Source organism: Neolamprologus multifasciatus, chromosome 16 (assembly GCF_963576455.1).
Source record: "Neolamprologus multifasciatus chromosome 16, fNeoMul1.2, whole genome shotgun sequence".
NCBI classification, from domain to species: Eukaryota; Metazoa; Chordata; class Actinopteri; order Cichliformes; family Cichlidae; genus Neolamprologus; species Neolamprologus multifasciatus.
In genome coordinates this window covers 6,539,503-6,559,397 of record NC_140454.1, presented here as the reverse complement: position 1 = coordinate 6,559,397, position 19,895 = coordinate 6,539,503, and the positions used below count along the sequence as shown (strand labels likewise).

Sequence of the window (19,895 nt, the reverse complement as noted above, 5' to 3'; positions counted from 1 at the left end):
GTAATAAAATGGGAATGGCTGGTGATATTAAAGTCCTGTTTGTGGCACATTAGTATATGTAAGGGGGCAAACTCCTCAAGATGGGTGGTGACCATGGTGGCCATTTAGAAGTCGGCTATCTGCCGAGAACGGCACAACTCCCAGCACATCATTTTCAGATCACCGCAGACTTTCACTACTCAGGTTAAACGTAATATATAAGTCACTTAGACAACCTAAAAATTTTATTTTTGGGCTTTTTTTCAGTGTTTTGTTTGTTTGTGAGTAAATCGGTTTGGCTGAGATAAAAGTTATTAGATTAGATTAGATTAGATTAGATAAAATAAAACTTTATTAATCCTCCGGGTGGGTTCCTCCTTGGTTTTCACACAGCTGAATAAACGTCAAACAGAAAACTGATTAAACAGAAGTGTGAGACGGTCGAGAATTTACGCCAGTGTCCTGTTATATTTTAGATAGCAAGGAGCAGACGGCCGAGTTTATTAAACTCCACCGAGACAGCGGTGACGCTAATCAGAAGGCTAGACCGTCCAATTCCACAGCCGTTTACTTCCGGCCTACCCGACCTTCTGAGGACCCAGCCCACGTAGACCGCGAAGGCCGGGTACTCAGGAGGATGCAGCCCATGAATTTGGACACGACCAACATGTCTTGAAGTTCTCCAGAGGGCTGGTAATGAACTAATCATCTGTTTCAGGTGTGTTGACCCAGGGTGAGATCTAAAACCTGCAGGACACCGGCCCTTGAGGCCTGGAGTTGGACACCCCTGAGGTTAATGAGCTCAGTCACTGGTATCAGTTCATATTAAAGACAAAACTGTATGATGAATGATGAAGAGTCAGCAAGGATTATCCAGGATATGCTTACTGACTAAGGACTTGTCAGTCGTCAGTAGTAGGCGGTGTGTTTGGGTTAACACTCAGATCTGGCCTTTTCTCTTCAAATCCAGAACAAAAACGCTCAGCTCAGGACTTTAAGACCTTTGATTTTATTAACCAAACATCACAGTCACTATCTCCATCTTTTATACTGTCTATATTTCAGATGTAGTATAGATAGATAGATAGATAAAACTTTATTAATCCCTCGGGTAGGTTCCTCTGGGAAATTTGTTTTTCCAAAAAGCACAGCACCGACAGAAGTTACAGAGTTAAGAATATTATATATATATATATATACACACATATATAAATACAAAGACATATATAGATAAAATATACAAAGGGGATAAATAGAATAAATAGGAATAAAAATAAAAATAAAAATACAAGTGAATTGCACATTTCAAGTATGGAGTCTATTGCACTGCTGATTATTAACAAAAAGTATTGCACAAAAGGTAATTGCACAGTGAAGAGAAGAGGCACTACAGCTTAGTTGTTCCCCCCTCCTTTGTCCTCCTGTTTCCCCTCCCTCTCCCCTCCAGAGAGGAGTTAAACAGTTTGATGGCGTGTGGGACAAAGGAGTTTTTAAGTCTGTTGGTTCTTGTCTTTGGGAGAAGCAACCTGTCACTGAACAGACTCTTCTGGTTGTTTATGGCCGTGTGCAGAGGATGCCCAGCATGGTCCATAATGTCCAGCAGTTTCTTTAGTGTCCTTTTCTCTGCCACTGACACCAGAGTGTCCAGCTTCATGCCGACCACAGAGCCAGCCTTCCTGATCAGTTTCTCCAGCCTGGATGAGTCCTTCTTTGCTGTGCTGCTCCCCCAGCACACCACAGCATAGAAAAGTACTCCAGCAACCACCGACTGGTAAAACATCCTCAGGAGCTTCCTGCAGATGTTAAAAGACCTCAGCCTCCTGAGGAAGTACAGTCGGCTTTGGGCTTTTTTGTACAGGTGCTCTGTGTTGCATGACCAGTCCAGTTTGTTGTCCACCCACAGCCCGAGGTACTTGTACTTGTTGACCACCTCCACCTCCTCCCCCTCTATCTGAACCGGCAGTGGACCTTCTCTGGACCTCCCAAAGTCCACAACCAGTTCCTTAGTCTTTGAGGTGTTGAGTTGCAGGTGGTTTGTGTGACTCCATGCGACAAAGTTCCTCACCAGACTTCTGTACTCCTCTTCCTGGTCATCCCAGATACACCCCATGATGGCTGTGTCGTCTGCAAACTTCTGAATGTGGCATAATTCAGAGTTGTAGCAGAAGTCAGAGGTGTACAGGGTGAAGAGAAGAGGGGACAGCACAGTTCCCTGTGGTGCTCCTGTGCTGCTGACCACAGTGTCAGACGTGATGTCCTTCAGCCTGACGTACTGTGGCCTGTCGGTGAGGTAGTTGGAGATCCAAGCCACCAGGCAGGGGTCCACCTCCATCCTGTTCAGTTTCTCCTGGAGCAGACAGGGCCGGATGGTATTAAAGGCACTGGAGAAGTCAAGGAACAGGATCCTGACCGTGCCTTTTCCCCCATCGAGGTGTGAGTGGGCTCTATGCAGGAGGTACAGGATGGCATCCTCCACTCCGACACCCGCCTTGTAGGCGAACTGTAGTGGGTCCTGGGCATGTTGTACCTGTGGTCGGAGAAGGTTGAGGAAGAGCCGCTCTAGAGTCTTCATAAGATGTGATGTCAGTGCCACCGGTCGGAAGTCATTCAGCTCATTGGGCCGGTTCCTTTTGGGGACCGGGACGATGCAGGATGTCTTCCATAGGGCGGGCACTCTCCCCAGTCGCAGACTGAGATTGAAGACTCGTTGTAGCGGCTCCCCAAGTTCAGCAGCACACGCCTTTAGCATCCTTGGACACACCTTGTCTGGACCTGCTGCCTTTCTGGGGCGAAGCTTCCTCAGTTGTCTCCTGACCTGATCCACTGTGACACTGAGAGATGATTGGAAGGAGGGGGGGAAGATGTCCTGCTGCTGAGAGAGGGATTGGAGGAGGGGGGTGTCATCATAGTGTCAGGAAGGGGGGGAAGCAAGGGAGTATTGACTAATGGGACACATCAAGGCCCAGTATAAAGCTTTGGAAGGGTCATTTCTGTTCCTCTCAGGTTGGTGATCCCTGAACTATTCCTTTGGCACCATCATCAGATCAAAATGTGAATGTAATCAATAGAAAGTCACCAGAAACCTGCAGAACGATGAGACTGTAGTCTCAGCTGCACTTGTTTAGCACAACCTCACGGTGACAAGTAGAAACCTGTCCTGTCAGCATAGTGGCATCAACTTTTAGCTCAGATCACCACCTTGCCAAACACTGAAAGCACACTCCTCTTTCTCATCTTCTTTTTTTATAATAAGCTCACAATAAAATCAAAAACTGAAAATCAAATCAGTTGTGAAATGAGAAAATGAAATGGTTCACGTGAAAAGTCAGATTCAAGCATCTCAAGAGGAAAAGCAGAAAGTGAAAGCTTTAACTGGAAGTGGAGAGCAACGCGGTGTTATTTCCTCTTTTCCTTTTCAGGAATCATATGAAGCAGGTAGTAGTGCCTGACTGGTTGCTACCTGAGTCTGAGCACAAAGAGAAATCAGACCTTTGTAACAGGGAAGTCGGGGCTAATGTTGTGTTTCTAAATGACCAGCGACAATAGCAACAACACTCACTTCATCTTGCAAAACTATGAGTCTGCTTTTGTAAGTCAAAAAAGGAAGTTGGTTCATATAGCACACAGTTCTTACTAACAGAGGATTACAATAAAAGCCCGTACCACAATGCTGAGACAGAAGATCAAAACATCAAAGTGAACGTCTTAGCTTTCAACATCCCAGAGCTTGTGTGCATGCTGAACGTGCACAGCAACTCAGACGTGCTTTTTTTTTTTGGGGTTTTTGGTTTCTGTGGCCAGAGTTGAGTATGCTTAATCACACTTACACATTAGTTAAACCACTCCCTGTTGATTGACTGTTACTCTGAATTTCCTTGGTACATTGATTCTGTTGCATATTGGCACAAGCCTGCATTCATCCACATGTTTGTCCTGGAAAGTCAAATTGATTTCATATTCACAAGAAACCAGTGGTTGGGAGTCTAAATGGCTGAATGGGAATTCTTCCCTTGTTAAAACAAAGCCAAATACCATAGAAAAGTCAAGTGTAATGTCTCTATTCCAACGTGCATAACTTGGAGAAGAGTTTTGTTTGGGTTTTGAAACACCCTCTGTTTTGCTTGTGCAGAAAACTAAATCTTTCTATTGAGTTATTGATGGCGTGAAAATTGAACACATCCAATTAGACATAAATGAATGTTCAAAGCAAAAGAGGGTGAGTGGACAATATTACAGGTTGTGCTTTCCTTAACACTGAATCTGCAGAATTGATCCAGATCTTATGGCTGCCACTCAGATTCCCCAGTTGGAAGCCTTCCCGAGGAGGTAAAACTAACTATTTGACTGCAACCTTGGGTGGAAATGATACTTTGTGAGTGTTTCTGAGCTCAAGATAACACGGAGTACAATGCTTCGCATTATTTTTGGCTGTTGTTACATATGGAACAATGACAGCACATACAAACTGTGCAGTCAGATGTGAAAGAGGAGCTCAAACGGTGCACAGGAAAGAAATATTTTTTTAGCAGTTAGTGGTTTTTGTCATATTTCAGGCCGCCTTATAGAACAAAATAACTGGGCGTCCATCATCAATTGAGGGAGTCCTCTTCTTGTGCAGCTTCCTGGGGCTAAAACCCAGAACCCATTCTAATGTTTGTCAACCGGCATCTTTATCCGATTATTAAGTGATGACGTGACAAATCCTACTTCCGGGCCTAAAGTAGTTTAATATGGCTTTTGTGTTGTTAACATGTTTAATGTTATGTATTTTCTTCTATTTAATCTCAAAAAGCTCCTAAAAACAGTCAGTGATCACTGTTGACCTCCCTCGGCTTTTATTACCGCTAATCATTTATTTAAGCTCAGTTTTTAAAACCTTACGATGTAACTACAGCCCAGCCCATGCAGCAGTATATGAATGACTAACCTCGTATTGTGGATGGATTATCTCAGTTGTTCTCCTGGCTGAAGTTTGGTCCGTTTACAGCATCCTGCCATGCGATTACATTTGTTCCTGACCACCGAGAACACTCACGTTAACTTTTATCGAGTGGAAAAAAGTTAGCTTGTTTATATTATGCTAACATAGCTGTGTCGCTAGCAGTCACGTAGCACATCATTATATACCAGCTAGCCAAACTTCAGTAACCCTACAAACGTCACTGCTGTTTAGTTTTCTGTCTTCATTTATGTTGGAAGTGATAACAGAGCTGTACGTTTTAATTTGTTTCCAAAACCCCGCAGTCAGGACATGCTATATTGTATTTAGATGGAAGCTAGCGAGCTAACTTCCTGCTAACTTCTAACTCCGTAAAATGTCATAAATTCCGTTTTCATGGATGCCTGGATGTTAAACTCAATTGTTACACCTGGTAGAGCAGAACGCTGATCATTTTATTAAAGATGAAAGACTTTAGACAGTGTATTAACTCTCATAGTTTAGGCCCAGGCACGGCTAGTGATGTCAGACTGAACGATCGGATTGATACATATCAGATGTCAGAGATACAGGGGACGCCATCAAATGTCACCTTAGATATGTCTGTGGATATACATTAGCAGATAGTTTCTGACCAGACAAAATATTCTTACTGTGCCAAGAAATTGCACAACTAAGTGTCTTTTCTGCCATTAAATCTTGCAACACTTCAGATTGTTCCTTCTGTTAGGCAAAAATCCAAGTCATATCCAAAACCTTGTTATGACACATTTTTATTGATCTTGAAGTTAAGTTAATACTTAACTGTCTGAGCTGGTTACTAGCTTGAGCTTGACAGCTGACAGGATCATTACTGAGATCTGAACTTGTCTGACTCAACAACATTTCCAAACATCTGTTGAATATATGTAGGTGTTTGGAAACAGGACGATCATCCCCGCTTGTTTGTTTTTCATTAAAATGTATTTTAGGGTTGACTTGTTCGACACTCGACGTGTGGGTGTTCAGTGATTCCTAGGTAAGGATCAATGGGACGGTCAGATATCTGAGTTGGGGAAGAAGACAGGTCTTCTCTGTTGTGTTTTGTTGGTTGTAAGCATAAACATGAAATGGGGTAGGGGGGTTTCATACAGTAAGTCATGTATATTTGTCAGCTGTGTGGCCTGCATTCACAGACAAACCAATAAAATTAGTTTGGATTAAAGAAAAGTCAGTAAATTCAGGGGGTAGACTGAGGCTACGTCCAAACTAGCCCGGATAAATTTGAAAGCGGCATTTTCGTCTGAAAACGCTCCGCGTCCACACTATCATTTTCAGTCATTCACATTGAAATGGCCGAACAACCTGCCTCATTTCTGTCTGCCGTTTATTTACTTTCCGACTCTTTGAAACGTCGCGGCAAAATGTCGAGGAAGAGCCATTTTTTAAATGGACTAATGGACTGCTGTATAATGCCCTCCGCTATCTTAGTTTAATTGGACACATGACTGCATCACATGACTAAAATGTGTCATCATTTTCAAAAAGGCTCCGGGTTTGCTGTCCACACTGCGACGTGAAAACTGCATTTTCAAATGTATCCGCTTTGGAGAGTGTTTTCAAAACGCTGCATTTTCCTTGACCGAAAACGCAGTCTCAGTGTGGTAAGACGGCCAGAACGGAGAGAAAAAGATGCGTTTTCAAATGAAAATCATCAGTGTGGCAACTTCCATGCAAACCGCTAGCAACCAAAGCATTAACATGTAGGTTTTTAGAGAAGCACCCTCTTTGTGACTGACAGTGACTGCTAGCAGCTTCTAACAACCACTTGGGGAATACAGATTTTTCCCTAACGACTGTTAGCAGTGTCACCAACCAGTGTGCACTCCTGTGGGACTGAAGCATGATGAGATGAAGGAGAGTTCATAAAGACTCTGGGAAAGAGCACTCCTGTCCTCACATAATTGCTGTAAACTACAGTTTCCTCATTGGACTACAAAAAGTGCATCTTAAATTCTTTACCCAATGAGTTCTTGCCATGCTGTTTCATATAGCTTGTATAACTTTTAACCACCAAGGAGAAAAATGACTTTAGTGCCATCTCAATCATCCAGGAAAGTAAATCTCCAAAAGTTGATTCTGTTCATCTGGACGTAGCGTTTTGTGGGAGATCACTTGGATGAGTGACGAAACGTTTCTCCCACAAAACGCTACGTCCAGATGAACAGAATCAACTTTTGGAGACTTTAGCACCAGTGTTGCATTTTACTAAAACAAAGGGCTCACAGTCTCAACAATGAAATGAATCCTTAACAAATGTTGCTCATCCTGCTGTCCACTCCTGTTTTTTCCCACTGAAGATATAATCCACTTTCAGCATCTCTGACATCTAAGAATTAATGATTATCCTAAAAGCTGGAACACCCAAAATGAGGAAATAACCATTGCAAACCAAGTTACACACCCTTCACTTAACTTTGACCATTGATGAATCATATAGAGCTCAACCCACATTTCCAAATGTACTGCATTTCATGGCAGAATAGTTTAAAACATGTAAATGACCTGGTTCTTGTGTAGCACTTTTTTAGTCTATCCGAGTGCTTTATACAACATGCCTCGTGCACCAGTTTCTATTTAACATCCACAGTCCAATAGCATGCAGACTGAAGCAGCCAGCCATCAAAACATCAATGTTCCAGTTAACCTGAGCTACAGTCACCTCAAGCTTACAGCCTCTGATATTCACAGGCTGTCTCCGAGCCAACTGTTAACCAGGCCTGACCCTGCTTAGCTTCTGAGAGCACACAAGATTGGATCTACCAACTTACAATGTACAATTTAACCACATTTAAATAGTTCTTTGTATGCCCTGGTATGGCTGTATACTCTGTAGACATATAAGCATATTTAGATGTTATCAAGTTATGGCATAAGATACAGCAGAAACAATGACTGACTCACATTAGAGCTGTTGATTGTAAGCAATCAGATTATAGGTGACTTCATGTTTTGTTGAAGCACCTTTCTGTAGCAGAGAATCCACTGAGCTCTTATCGGGGCTGCAACTCAAAAACCTCAGTTAGGAGCCTTCCTGAGGAGGTAAACTGACTATTTGACTGCAATCCTTGGGTGGAAATGATGCATTGTGGGTGTTTTCAGAGCTCAAGGGTACACAGAGTGCACAATGCATCACATTGCTCATGCCTGTTGTTACACTTGCAACAGCACATATAAACCATGGAGTCAGATGTGAAAGAGGAGCGCAAACAGTGCACGGTAAACAGTTTGTTTGCATGCATTCGCTGACAGCTGCTTTTGACTGTGAGAACTTCAGATGTGTCACTGTGCCAAGATATTTCACAAGTAAGTGTCTTTTTTCTGCCATGAAGTTTCGCAACACTTCAGATTGTTCCCTGTAACTCCTTTTGTTGTTGTTGTTAAGCTAAATGTGCTTTCTTGTTATGAGCCCAAATCATGCAACCACCAGAGCAGTTTCTAGCTTTGGCAGGTGGCATGTGAATCAACATTTAGGTCTGAACTTGTCAAAGCCTGACAATATTTTCACCTGTTGCATATCTGCAGGTGTGTGGTAACAACCGGATGATCCACGCTTTGTTGTTCTTCGACTGTAAGGCTGTATGTGTGGGTGTTCAGTGATTAACAGATAACGATTGATGGGACTGACAGTTTCTTTTTAAGTGACGTTCAGATATTTTTAACTTGGAAAATCCCAAAGGTTGTCCACAAGCTGTGTGGATGGAAATCAGTAATCTCAGCACATTTACACATCTTTGATGAAGAATCCTTAAACATCATATTGATCATTAATTAGGTTATTTTACATCAGGTCAGTAACATGACTGGATGTTGGAGTCTGTGTCTACAAATTGTGCACAAATTTCTGGTTTCTGAATAAAAAAAAATGTAAAAAGACTTTGAATCTCTCGTCTGCACAGCATATAATATCAAAGGATTCTGAAACTGGAGAAATCTCTGCACAAAAGCACACGCTGAAAATCATTTGGACTGTGGGTGTGGGGAACTCCTCTCAAGGGCCGGTGTCCTGCAGCTGTCCTTGATCCAACACAGCTGATCTAAATGGCTAAATTACCTCCTCAACATGCCTTGAAGTTCTCCATAGGCCTGTTGATGAACTAAGCATTTGATTCAGGTGTGCTGACCCAGGGTGATATCTAAAACCTGTTCCCCCGTGTTAGACCCTGAAATCAGGCATGATTTTGTTGTGGAAAATGTTGCATGGGCACTTCCAGAAACCACAGTTTGCAGTGCCATCCAAAAATGCAGGTCTATCATAGAAAGAGGTCATATGTGACTTCATCTTAAGGGACCACAGCTCATTTAAAATGGACTGAAGAACAGTGGAAAACTGTTCTGTGGTCAGATAAATCAAAATGTAAAAAGTATTTTTTTAAAAACATGGACGCCACATCCTCTGAACTAAAGAAGAGAGGAAGCACTCAGTTCAAAAGCCTCCAACTCTGATGATATGGGGGTACATCAGTATTGGCAGTATGCACATCTGGAAAGGAGCATCAGTGCTGTCATACATAGAGCTTTCATACATGCTCCCATCCAGATTTTTTGCATATTTCAACAAGGACGTGCATAACTGCATCTATAACAGTAGCATGACTTTGTAGTAGAAAAGTCTGGGTGCTGAACTCACCTGTAGTCCACAGTTTTCACCCAATAAAATCATTTATTTGGCACATCATGAAATGAGGACTATGACAAGGAGACACAGGACTGTTGAGCAGTTCTTGGAACAGTGTTCTTCTCCCTGAGGTCCAACAGCGGGTCTCCTCAGATCCCAGACTTTTATAGCCTGAGTGAAGCTGATGCTACATAGTAGCAAACATGGCCCTGATCTGTTGCTGCCATTAAAATCTTTCTTAAAATAGTCATTTTTAATGCTGTAGTTCACAAAACTCCATTTTTTCATATAAATTTAAGATAAGAATCAGATCACTGTAGCAGCACATTTAAATAAATTCACCAGCAGGAAACAGGCACTGTACGTATGACAAACAATGCAAACAGAGTGCAGGGAGTACTGTGTTAACTGGATGTGATGCATGCAATAAAACAACACGGGCAAGTCAAGATAGTGACGTAAACAAGCATGTAGTTAAGTGTTGCTGGTGGCATTTTGCTGTAATGGAAAATGAACAAACATGACTCACCGCTCCTATTTGCACAGTTTACCTTTGCCGTAGCTCCTCAGCTGGCAGCACCACAACATTTGCAAGTGCTTTGTATAATAATTGTTTTGCTTTCTCACATTTACCTTTATGATACAGCTGTAAATTGTCCGAGCAATAACAGAAGAAAGGTTTTTTTAAACACGGTTTATGTGGAATGACTTGCTTTTGGAATCAGCACTCCTGAAAAACAACAGTTTTTTAGCCTTGAGCTCAGTGCCTCATTCAATGATGATTCTAATGCTCATCAAACCACATCTTTACTGATGTATGTAAGTGTCAGAACCTGTCATCAGGGGTACAGAGGAGGCCATCTAATGTCTTTGTGGAGGAAGAAGTTGATGCTTAAATGTAAAAAAGCTTTCTTTAGCCCTTTTATTGTCTAGCTAGCATTTACTGCTTTTTGTTTAGCTAGCTCATGTTGGATTTTGACTTTGCTTTGGATGATAGTTCTGTTGTGGCTCTTCTTCAGTGTGCCTCTCTTGACTGACAGTCTGTTGTAGATTTAGTATCAGTGGCTGCCACGCTCCCTTAAAGGTGAGCTGTTCTTTGTGCTAACGCTTTTAGTTTTTCCAAAAATGGCTGTAGCTTATTGTTTCGCTTTATGAAAACATTGCGGTCTTAGATTTCGCTCTGAAGTCTCTTCCTTGTAGACGTTGTTTGTGCAGGAACTACACCGGAGCACGCCACCATGTCAGCGCAGCGCTTCTTTGCTTTTCTGCCCGTGTGAGCATGAATCAACTTGGGGAAAAAAACAACCCAAAAAGACTTTAAACTGGCATTTTAACTGGCAACAGTCATTTTGTGATTTTGTGGTGCCTCACAAAGTGACCCATTCTAATTAGCATTATTTTAAATAATTTATATAATTTCAAGGTGGAAACCAGTCGATGAAGTGATTAGAGTGTTGATTTTATGGGGTTATTGCAGTGTGGCACATTTCAGTTCTGCCCTGTCATTCACTGTAGCATTGAAGCAGTGAAACACACCCATATACTAATAATACCTACGCCCTGCTCCAGACAGGGCAGGCTGGAGTTCATTCAGTCAACTGTGAGCGAGCTGACACCGAGTGTGTGCATGAGCAATGAAAGACATCATCAGTGGAGCTCTGACACAAGTATTAACCACAGAAATGAGTAAACAGAGAGCAGATCCTCTGTTTTAATCCACACATGAATGAGGATTAAAATGTGGACAGTGATGTTTATCTTGAAACAGGAGGGGAAGAAAAGAGTCACCTAAATCAGTGACATGGTCACTCCTCCTTAAAAGAAAAAACTGGATTTTTATCTTTAAGGACAAAAATATGAATCAGAATCAGGCATGTTTTACTCAGTGAGACTGATTTACAGGCTTGGGTCCAAACTTTAAATGCCTAGACGTCCGTCACACCGTCAACAATGTTGCTCAACAGCCTTCAGCATGTCAACACAATGCCACCAGAATGCAATCAACCTGCAGCCTGATTTCAGAAACACTCTGCAACTCACATTTAGTCCATTTAAATGGTCAGCGATTAGTTTTAGTGTGTCTAAAGCTGCATACAGATTAGTACAACCATAAAAAGGGATGTAGTAAATGTTTTAGTGCAGGTGAGGGGACGATCACTACAGACTGAACTTACATTATCCAGGGATCACTGTCTCTGTCAAAAGTTAAACGTGGCTTCAGTGTTAGTAAAAACATGAGCTTACACAGCAACTGCATGAATAAGGAAGTAAAACAGAGTTTTAGCTTCAGGTGCAGCAGGAAATGAGGAGTCACAGAGAAACTCATCCGGTAGAAGGAAATCTGCCACTGAGATTGTTGGCTTCACAGAGGTAATCAGTTACATTTCTGGAACAGAAAACCGAAAGTTTCCCTCATCAGTGTGTCAGTGATCTCAGTTTTCACTAAACCAGGCCCGGGTTCCCCAGGCTTCAGTTTCCCTTGGCATTAAATCAGACAAGATAAAGTTCAGGTTTAACTCGAACAGTCTTAAAAATGAGGAAATTATCAAACTATAGAACAAATTGTCATCAGTGTGTTAAGTGGCAAAGAAGAAGCTGTGCAGTCTGGGCATGAAGTGATAAATGGTGACAAATTCTCTAAAAATAACCAACAATATCATTTGTTTTGGAAAGATTCAAAAGTGTGAGCAGTGTCATCAGCCAGCAAAGCACAACAGTGTTGTTGACCAGCTCAGACATCATGCAGTTTCTAAATGCCTCTGCTCGTTCTGGCAGTACGTCAACACAGAGACGTCTTCATGTCGCCAATTATCCCCACGGCCATCATCACACCACACAGTTCTACAGACACTACATAATACTTACTTGTCCAACTGTCCTTTACTTGTGCAAAAAAGAAAATAAAACAAAATCAAATGTAGTGGTTTTTCTTGTTTACAAATTAGAGGAGCAAAAATGCTGAAACCTATACAGACATCCTTTCACACCACTTTAAATGCAGATTTTCCTTCAGTTGTGTCTTCTTAGTAACACTTATTCTTCCAGCATTTGCAAATCATTGGATTCTTTTTTTATTTACATTTCATACATCTTATTGTTGAAACTGGGATTATAATTCATAAATCTATGCCTTTATTTGGTCTCATTTGTTTGCCGTTTGCAGGAAGGTGCAAAATGTTGTGTTCTTCTTATAAAACAGTCAGATTTATTGTGGTTAAATGACTTGTTTGGAATCGTAAGACAGGTCAAGGATTGTTTTCAGTAATTTCCTGCTGATGATGATTCTCTGGCCCTTCAGCCGTTAAGGAAACACTCAGCAACCACAAGTTCCTCTGATCAACTGCCTGATGTCTACTAAGCAGGAGGAGGCTATAAAAAGATTTCAGAGAGCAGCAATCACAGCTTGCAGTTTCTACTGACTGAGATGTCATTAAGGAATGGCAGCTAAAGGGAGAAGGCCAAGAAACTGCAGGTCTGCAGGGCAGGGAAGCAAAGCAAACACCCTTTATGGCTGCACTGGAGCTACTTCAAGAGCATGGAGTGGTTTCACTGAACTAATATGGTCTATGTGAAAAAGTTAGAATGAGTAAAATTGTTCCTCACACAGAGAGTGGTGTCTAAGCTGCAGTCATTTTGAGAACAAAGGCAAAGAAAAGAAGCCATCGAAATCAAAATCTAAAAGTATGTCTAAAGACAAAATTAGCAGCTTTGATTAAAACACCTCCCCAACTATGCTTTGGGTGGGTGAGGGCCAGTGGCACTGAAAACATTAAATATAATAAAAAATATATTAGTAAAATCCAGGAACAAACTTTAGTGTACCGTCAGTCAAGAGAGGAGAACTGAAAAGAGTCAAAACAAAGATATAAATAAAACCCTCGAAATCAATACAATGACTTAATTTAGTTAATTCAGACAATAACGAAATAGAAGTTCATGGATGACAAAAACAATGACGAAACGTGACTGAGACTTTCATCGAGGATAAAAAAGAGATGAAAATGTTCTAGCAGACGAGATCCAATCAAAGTGAACGACGGGCCCAGTTTTGCTGTCAGAGGTCTTCAAGTAAAGACTAAAATAAGCAATACCCTGTTGTTGTAGGGTCTACCTTACAATATAAAGTTATTTGAGGCGGCTGATGTTGTGATTTGGCGCTAGATAAATAAAATTGAATTGAACTTAAAAAATTGAAATAAATAAAATATTAATAATTTTAAAAATGCTAAATGCTAGATTCACAAACAATGCTTGTCCATCTATTCCATCTTTTATATACAGACTTTGTGTAGTAATACTTTAGGTTGTGTGTGTGTGTGTGTGTGTGTTGTTGCTGTTCAGAGTGTAGTTTCTTGTTATGTTGAGGGAAAGCTATCTGCAGCACTCTGACATGAAGCTTATGTTATGTTAGTACAACACGTACTGTAGTGTCACAATGTGACATTTCACACTTACAGCATCGGCCACAGTATTCAGACATCCATGTAGTCGTGCCTTCATAGAAAATTCACTGCCATGAGTTATATTTCCTGTACATTTTTTCTTTTCTTTTCTTTTCTTTTCTTTTCTTTTCTTTTCTTTTCTTTTCTTTTCACATAAACAAGACTAGTTTGGGTCAATACCTTTCTAATCTGCGGGTTTATGTACAGACATGTCTGCAATTTATGTTGGACCTGCAGCAGCTTACAGTGAATGTCTTTAGTATGCTCCGGCAGTGAGATAATGCGGATGACAGAAGGGGAGACGTCGATCATAATCCTGGATGAACTGAATGTAAGAAGAAAACAGAAAAGGAAGTCAGTGTCTGTGTGATGCTGAGTCAGGAGCACCTGTAAGAAGTCTGAATCAAATTGGCAACAGAAATAGGTCATGATGTCATTACTGGCAGGAAGATATTCTTCCAAAACAAGGCACCGACAGGACCTTTTGTATTTTCATTCATTAAAAATGTCATATGTTATTCATATGATGGAGTTCAGTGTTTGGCTTCGTTTGGTTTGAAGTTCTTTGTTGCCTCTTATTACCTTTTTGGACTGTAATCCTCTTTTGTGTTTTTGTGTTTTAAGCAGAATTCTTTCCAGTGATGTAATAATTTGGGCCTTGTACTACAGCCATGGAAAAAAGAAAGTTTTCTAAGGATTCAGTCCTGAGATCTGGACATCGCAGCACTTTCTTTTCTTTTTGAGTCATTCAGTTGTAGATTTACTGTTGTGCTTGGAATCATTTCTCTGTTGCATGAACCGATTTCAGTCAAGTTTGAGCTATCAGACAGGTGGCCTCACATTGGAATATTTTGATATACAAATTAGTTAATGGTAAACTCAGTGACTTTTTTTTTTTGTCCCGTTTGGATCTTTAGCCATCAGAATTGTTGTCTTAAGGCCAAGAAAGATGCCAAGCGGATTTATTTTACCAAGTGGATCATCATGGCCTTGCCATATTGGTCCATTTGATTGACCTTTATTAAAATTATGTGTTTATTTTATTTTCGGTTGCTACAAACGGGACAAAAACGACTGGGGGATAGGACAGGGAGAAAGAATGAAAGAAAGAGAGGGAGACAAAGAAAAACAGAGGGGAGAAGAGACGGTGAGAAAGGGGAGAAGAAAGAAAGAAAAACAAACAAAACACCTGGATCACCTGTATGGAGAAAAAAAAACAGAAGAGAAAGCAAACAAAAAAAGAGCAACATAATAAATACAGCACCATCACAATAAACTAGCTAGCAGTAGATAACAGTAGATACTAAATATTAAACGCTATTGTGCAGCACGCAAGATAGACAGCGCACAATGTGCTTTGAGGCAGCAGCCAAGAAAGGTGTAGTCCGCGTCTGTTAACACCCGTGTGCACACCTGTGTGGATCAGCATGCTTGTATTCCAAAGGTTTCTCCATGTAATGATCTGCTAGGGAGCGTGGGGAACCATAGCCCTGTCCCCCAGGGCATGAAGCAGGTAAGTGACTTTAAGGTGATCAGGTCCTATGTCCTCAGTCCTCCACCACCTTATGGCTCTGTGGGATGACGTTTTTGGATGTTTTTCTAAGCTGTATTGCCACATTCTTCTAGAGAGAGCAGGCTTCCTCCTGATAACCCTTCCAAATAAGCCATATTAGATCAGTCTTATTATGTTTGCACAGTCATGAGCTTTTAACTCATGACTGTGGTTCTCACCCCAACCAGTCGCAGCAGATGGCCGCCCCTCCCTGAGCCTGGTTCTGCTGGAGGTTTCTTCCTGTTAAAAGGGAGTTTTTCCTTCCCACTGTCGCCAAAGTGCTTGCTCATAGGGGGTCATATGATTGTTGGGCTTTTCTCTGTATCTATGAAGCGCCTTGAGGCGACATTTGTTGTGATTTGGCGCTATATAAATAAAATTGAATTGAATTGAATTAACATGCTAACTGAGGCTAATCAGACCGGAAGGCTGGAAGATTCTGGGAAGATAGCGGCATTGTGTTAACACACTCCTGAATGCTCCACACCAGCCAACAGCCCAAACTTCTGCTTTTACAGATGTGCTCACACTGCTCGCAATTAATTCATTAAGTGCAGTTAATTAGCAACACCTAGCTGCTACTTACCCTCTTAATTCCTGTAGATGAGTAATGGTGCTCTTAGTTTACTTAGTTCTCTGTTTGGTTACTTAGTTTACTTAGTCATGTTTATGTAGTTTGACGATACTCAGCTGTCCATTTAGTGTATTTGCTTTAGCACTTGGTTATTTTTAGTCCCATATTTTCCAGGTACACGGAAAATAAACCTGCTTTTTCCCGTAAAGAGTGTTGGACAGCCTCCAAAAACAGCATATAACAGATGGACACACCCACTGCTTTTGGGATCTGCGTTTTGCACTCATCATATCTAAAGTAGAAACTTCTTGGATGGTCACTACACAAAGAGTCATATTAATGCCATAAAATGCTCAAAAAGGGCCAAACAACAGAAGCATGGCCAGGGTGTCGAGTGGCTTGAGTAAGCATCGCTGAGATCTACCAGACAGCTAGCGGCTGATGCTGCCTGTATCAATAAAAACAACCCAATTCAATGTGATGAATTCATGAAATATTTACAAAGCCCAATACTGCTTTTTAAGCTGTTAAGGGAAGCACTTTAACAAGCCATTTTTGGAGACAGCCTCAAGTGGCCACTGGAGGGACTGCATTCTTTGGCGTGGAGAGATTGAGCATCTATTCTGGGAACAGATCTCTGCCTCTGTCATCCAGACGGACTATTGTTCTAAGTGCTGCTAACACTGCATTGACACCATTAAAAGTTCTCCTGCCTTTCTTTTTGTCACGTGTCCTCTTTGCCAATTTCATCCTGAGCCAGTCTCTCTGCTCTGCTGTTGTTTCAATATACAAATGTTCTCTTACACAGATGGGCTTTCAATTGTCCTATTAAACCGACAAAAACAACTAAACTGCCCAAGATGTTTCTTAGCCGGCTCTAACATATTCCATTTAACAGTCAGTTTCTTTTGTGCTCAGACGCCAAGGATCATTCAGATGTCTTTCCACAGTTGTATCACTCTTAAAATATGTTTTATTATTCTCTCTTGCATGCAATAAATATCTGGAAGCGACTTTTTGGGGTAAAATAAATCAATTTCATGGCGATTAGGAAGAAAGGGACACTGTTTCTTTTCATCTGCAGAAAGACATCTGAGTGCAGCAGACATTCATGGAGAACATGTTGGCTTTAAGATGAACACTGATCCTGTACTAATGGGCACATAGGGAGGGCAGAGGAAGCCCGGTGCGTTTATGGCCAGACTGAGTCATTCAGAAAAGGTTGGCGCATGTTTACGTCAGCGGACATCGTGGAACCTTTAATGGCACTCTCGTGTGACAGCTTGTTTGCTTGCACGGGTGCGCACAAAGGTACATGCAAATGAACTGTGTTGTGCCTCTGTGTGTTTAATGTGTTAATGGCCAATGCTGCTTAACCACCCATGGACTGGACACACTGAGTCACCTCTCAGATGAAGAGGCACCTAAGACTCGTGGGTAGGAGGAGGCACATATAAGTGACTTAGGTAGTCTAGTCAGAGAAAGTGCAGACCTCTGTCCCTTCAGAGATGTTCTATTCAAGTTGCCTATGTGTGCAGCTCCATTCATGCTGCATATTTTCATATTCAGGAGGCAGATGGCTTGGCATAAACAGCTGAAATGACAGGAGTGATGCTCAGATGTTTTGTTCTGTCAGCACAGGCCTTTGCATTTACAACAGAAACACACCAGCAAACACAAACTGCTTGGTGAGGAACGTCCAGAGGAGGGCTGTTTTTACAGTGCTCGAGTTATTTAGAAAAGCAAGCAAGATCTGAGAATCCAGAAATAATCACAAATAAATACCAAATGACTTTGACATTGGTTGAAATCCTGTTGTTTAAATTATTTAAACTGCAGCTCGAACTCTGTAATCATATATTATGAACCTTGGCTGCTCTGTAATAATACAGTGGAGGAAATAATTATTTGATCCTAAGCTCATGTTTTGTGGCAGTTTTGTTTTAATTGAGAGTTTTGATGTAAATAGACAGAATATCAACCAAATATCGCCCCCAAAAAAACACATTGCACAAAAGTGAGGAATTGACTTGTATTTCATGGAGTGAAGTACGTGTTTGATTCCCAAGCCAAACATGGTTTAGTACTTGGTGGGAAAATCCTTGTTGGCAATCACACCAGGAGGATATTTTTTGTAGTTGGTCACCAGCCTTGCGGATATTTTAATCCACTCCTCTTTACAGAAACTCCCTAAAACCTTTAGGTTTCTTGGCTGAAGCTTGGCAGCTCGAAGCTTCGGCTCCCTCCACAGATTTTCTATAGGACTGAAGTCTGGAGACTGACTAAACCACTCCATGACCTTCTCCAGGTGCTTCTTCTTTAGGCACTCCTTTGTTGCCTTGATGATATGTTTTGGGTCATTGTCATACTGGAAGACCCATCTATGACCTTGTCCAAGGTGTTATTGTACTTGACTCTGTCCATAGGCCACTCAAACAATCCAAAGCATAATGTTTCCACCTCCGTGCTTGACAGGCGTGGTGTTCTTTGGGTCATGTTAAGCATTTCTTTTTTTTTTGGAAAGGTCAAGTTGGCAGATCAAATTGATGCAAGAGAGCTGTTGATGCAAGCTGATGCAAGAGAGCTCGACTGTGGTTGCATCTGACTGCAGCACTTTCTCTCAAAGCTTCTCTGAGTCATTTAGATGTTGGCAAACAGGCCTGTACATGTGCCTTCTTGAGCAGGGGGACCTTGTGGGCACTCCAAGATTTCAGTCAGTTACAGTGTAATGTAATACCAATGGTGTTCTTGGTGACTGTGCTCCCAGTTGTGGCCTGATCCACCAAGTACCTCATGATCATCCTCACCCGGCGAGGCAAGATCTTGCATGGAGCTCCATTTAGTTGATATTCTGTCTCTACTATTCCCACCTGTTGTATACTGGGTGAAGCTCAGGATTCAACCACAAGGAACTGGGAGCTAACAAAACAAAGTCTGCTGTTAAGTTCTAGAAGTAAAGAACCATATCTTAGTTCCCCCTTACCAGGTAAAGGAGTAAGAAATGTATTACTTTACATTCATTATTCGAGTACATGTTATTAAATTAACTCACAATAGTTATTTTTACAGTACTCCTCTGAGAAGGACAACTGTAATTAATCGCTGTTGATCTGGTTGAGAAATTACCTGGGTCCCAAACACACAGCTCATTCGGCCCCCTTAAGACCACTGAATGTGCCATGTGGCCCATTTGTAGCTTAGAGATTAAAGTAACTCAATCTTCTAGATCTTACCTCGCAGAATAATAGCAGTACTACCTGTGCCCTCCTAAAACAAATGTAAACGATATGTTGGTGGACGTGTAAACCGGACGTGCAGAGAACATGAAACACGATGTACTCGGAACATTAACGCGTTTGTTTAATTTAAGCAGATGTTTCTGCCTGGTCTTTAAAACCCCAGTGTGTTAAATTTCAGCTGCACTAATCAATATTGTACATTAACAATGGATCAAGTGACTGTTTGTCATGAAAGCTCTTTAGATGTCCCCTTTTTCAGCATCGTTGGACAATAGCATTCAACATTTTACAAAACGTGTTACGAAACCACTTATTGCTATCATGTTTGTTTTTCTATAAGTCCATAGAGTCTCATTTGTATGTTTATAGCCTGTCAAATTGCTTAAATCCTTTATAGAAGCATAACGTTTATCACTGCAGTGAAACCAGTTTGTGTGCACTTTGAATCTTCAAGCTCTTAAAGCGAACAACACTGATCAGATCACATGACCACTGGATTCTAGGCAAGGTGAG

The 19,895-nt window shown here is 41.4% G+C and overlaps 1 long non-coding RNA gene across 1 annotated transcript; it reads left to right on the top strand.

Moving 5' to 3' along the window:
* The first annotated feature begins 278 nt into the window (after positions 1-278).
* LOC146500130 (uncharacterized) lies at positions 279-10,881 on the top strand. The gene is made up of 2 exons (XR_014869688.1): positions 279-1,046; positions 2,912-10,881. It is a non-coding gene; the product is annotated as an uncharacterized LOC146500130 (long non-coding RNA).
* The last annotated feature ends 9,014 nt before the right edge of the window (positions 10,882-19,895 follow it).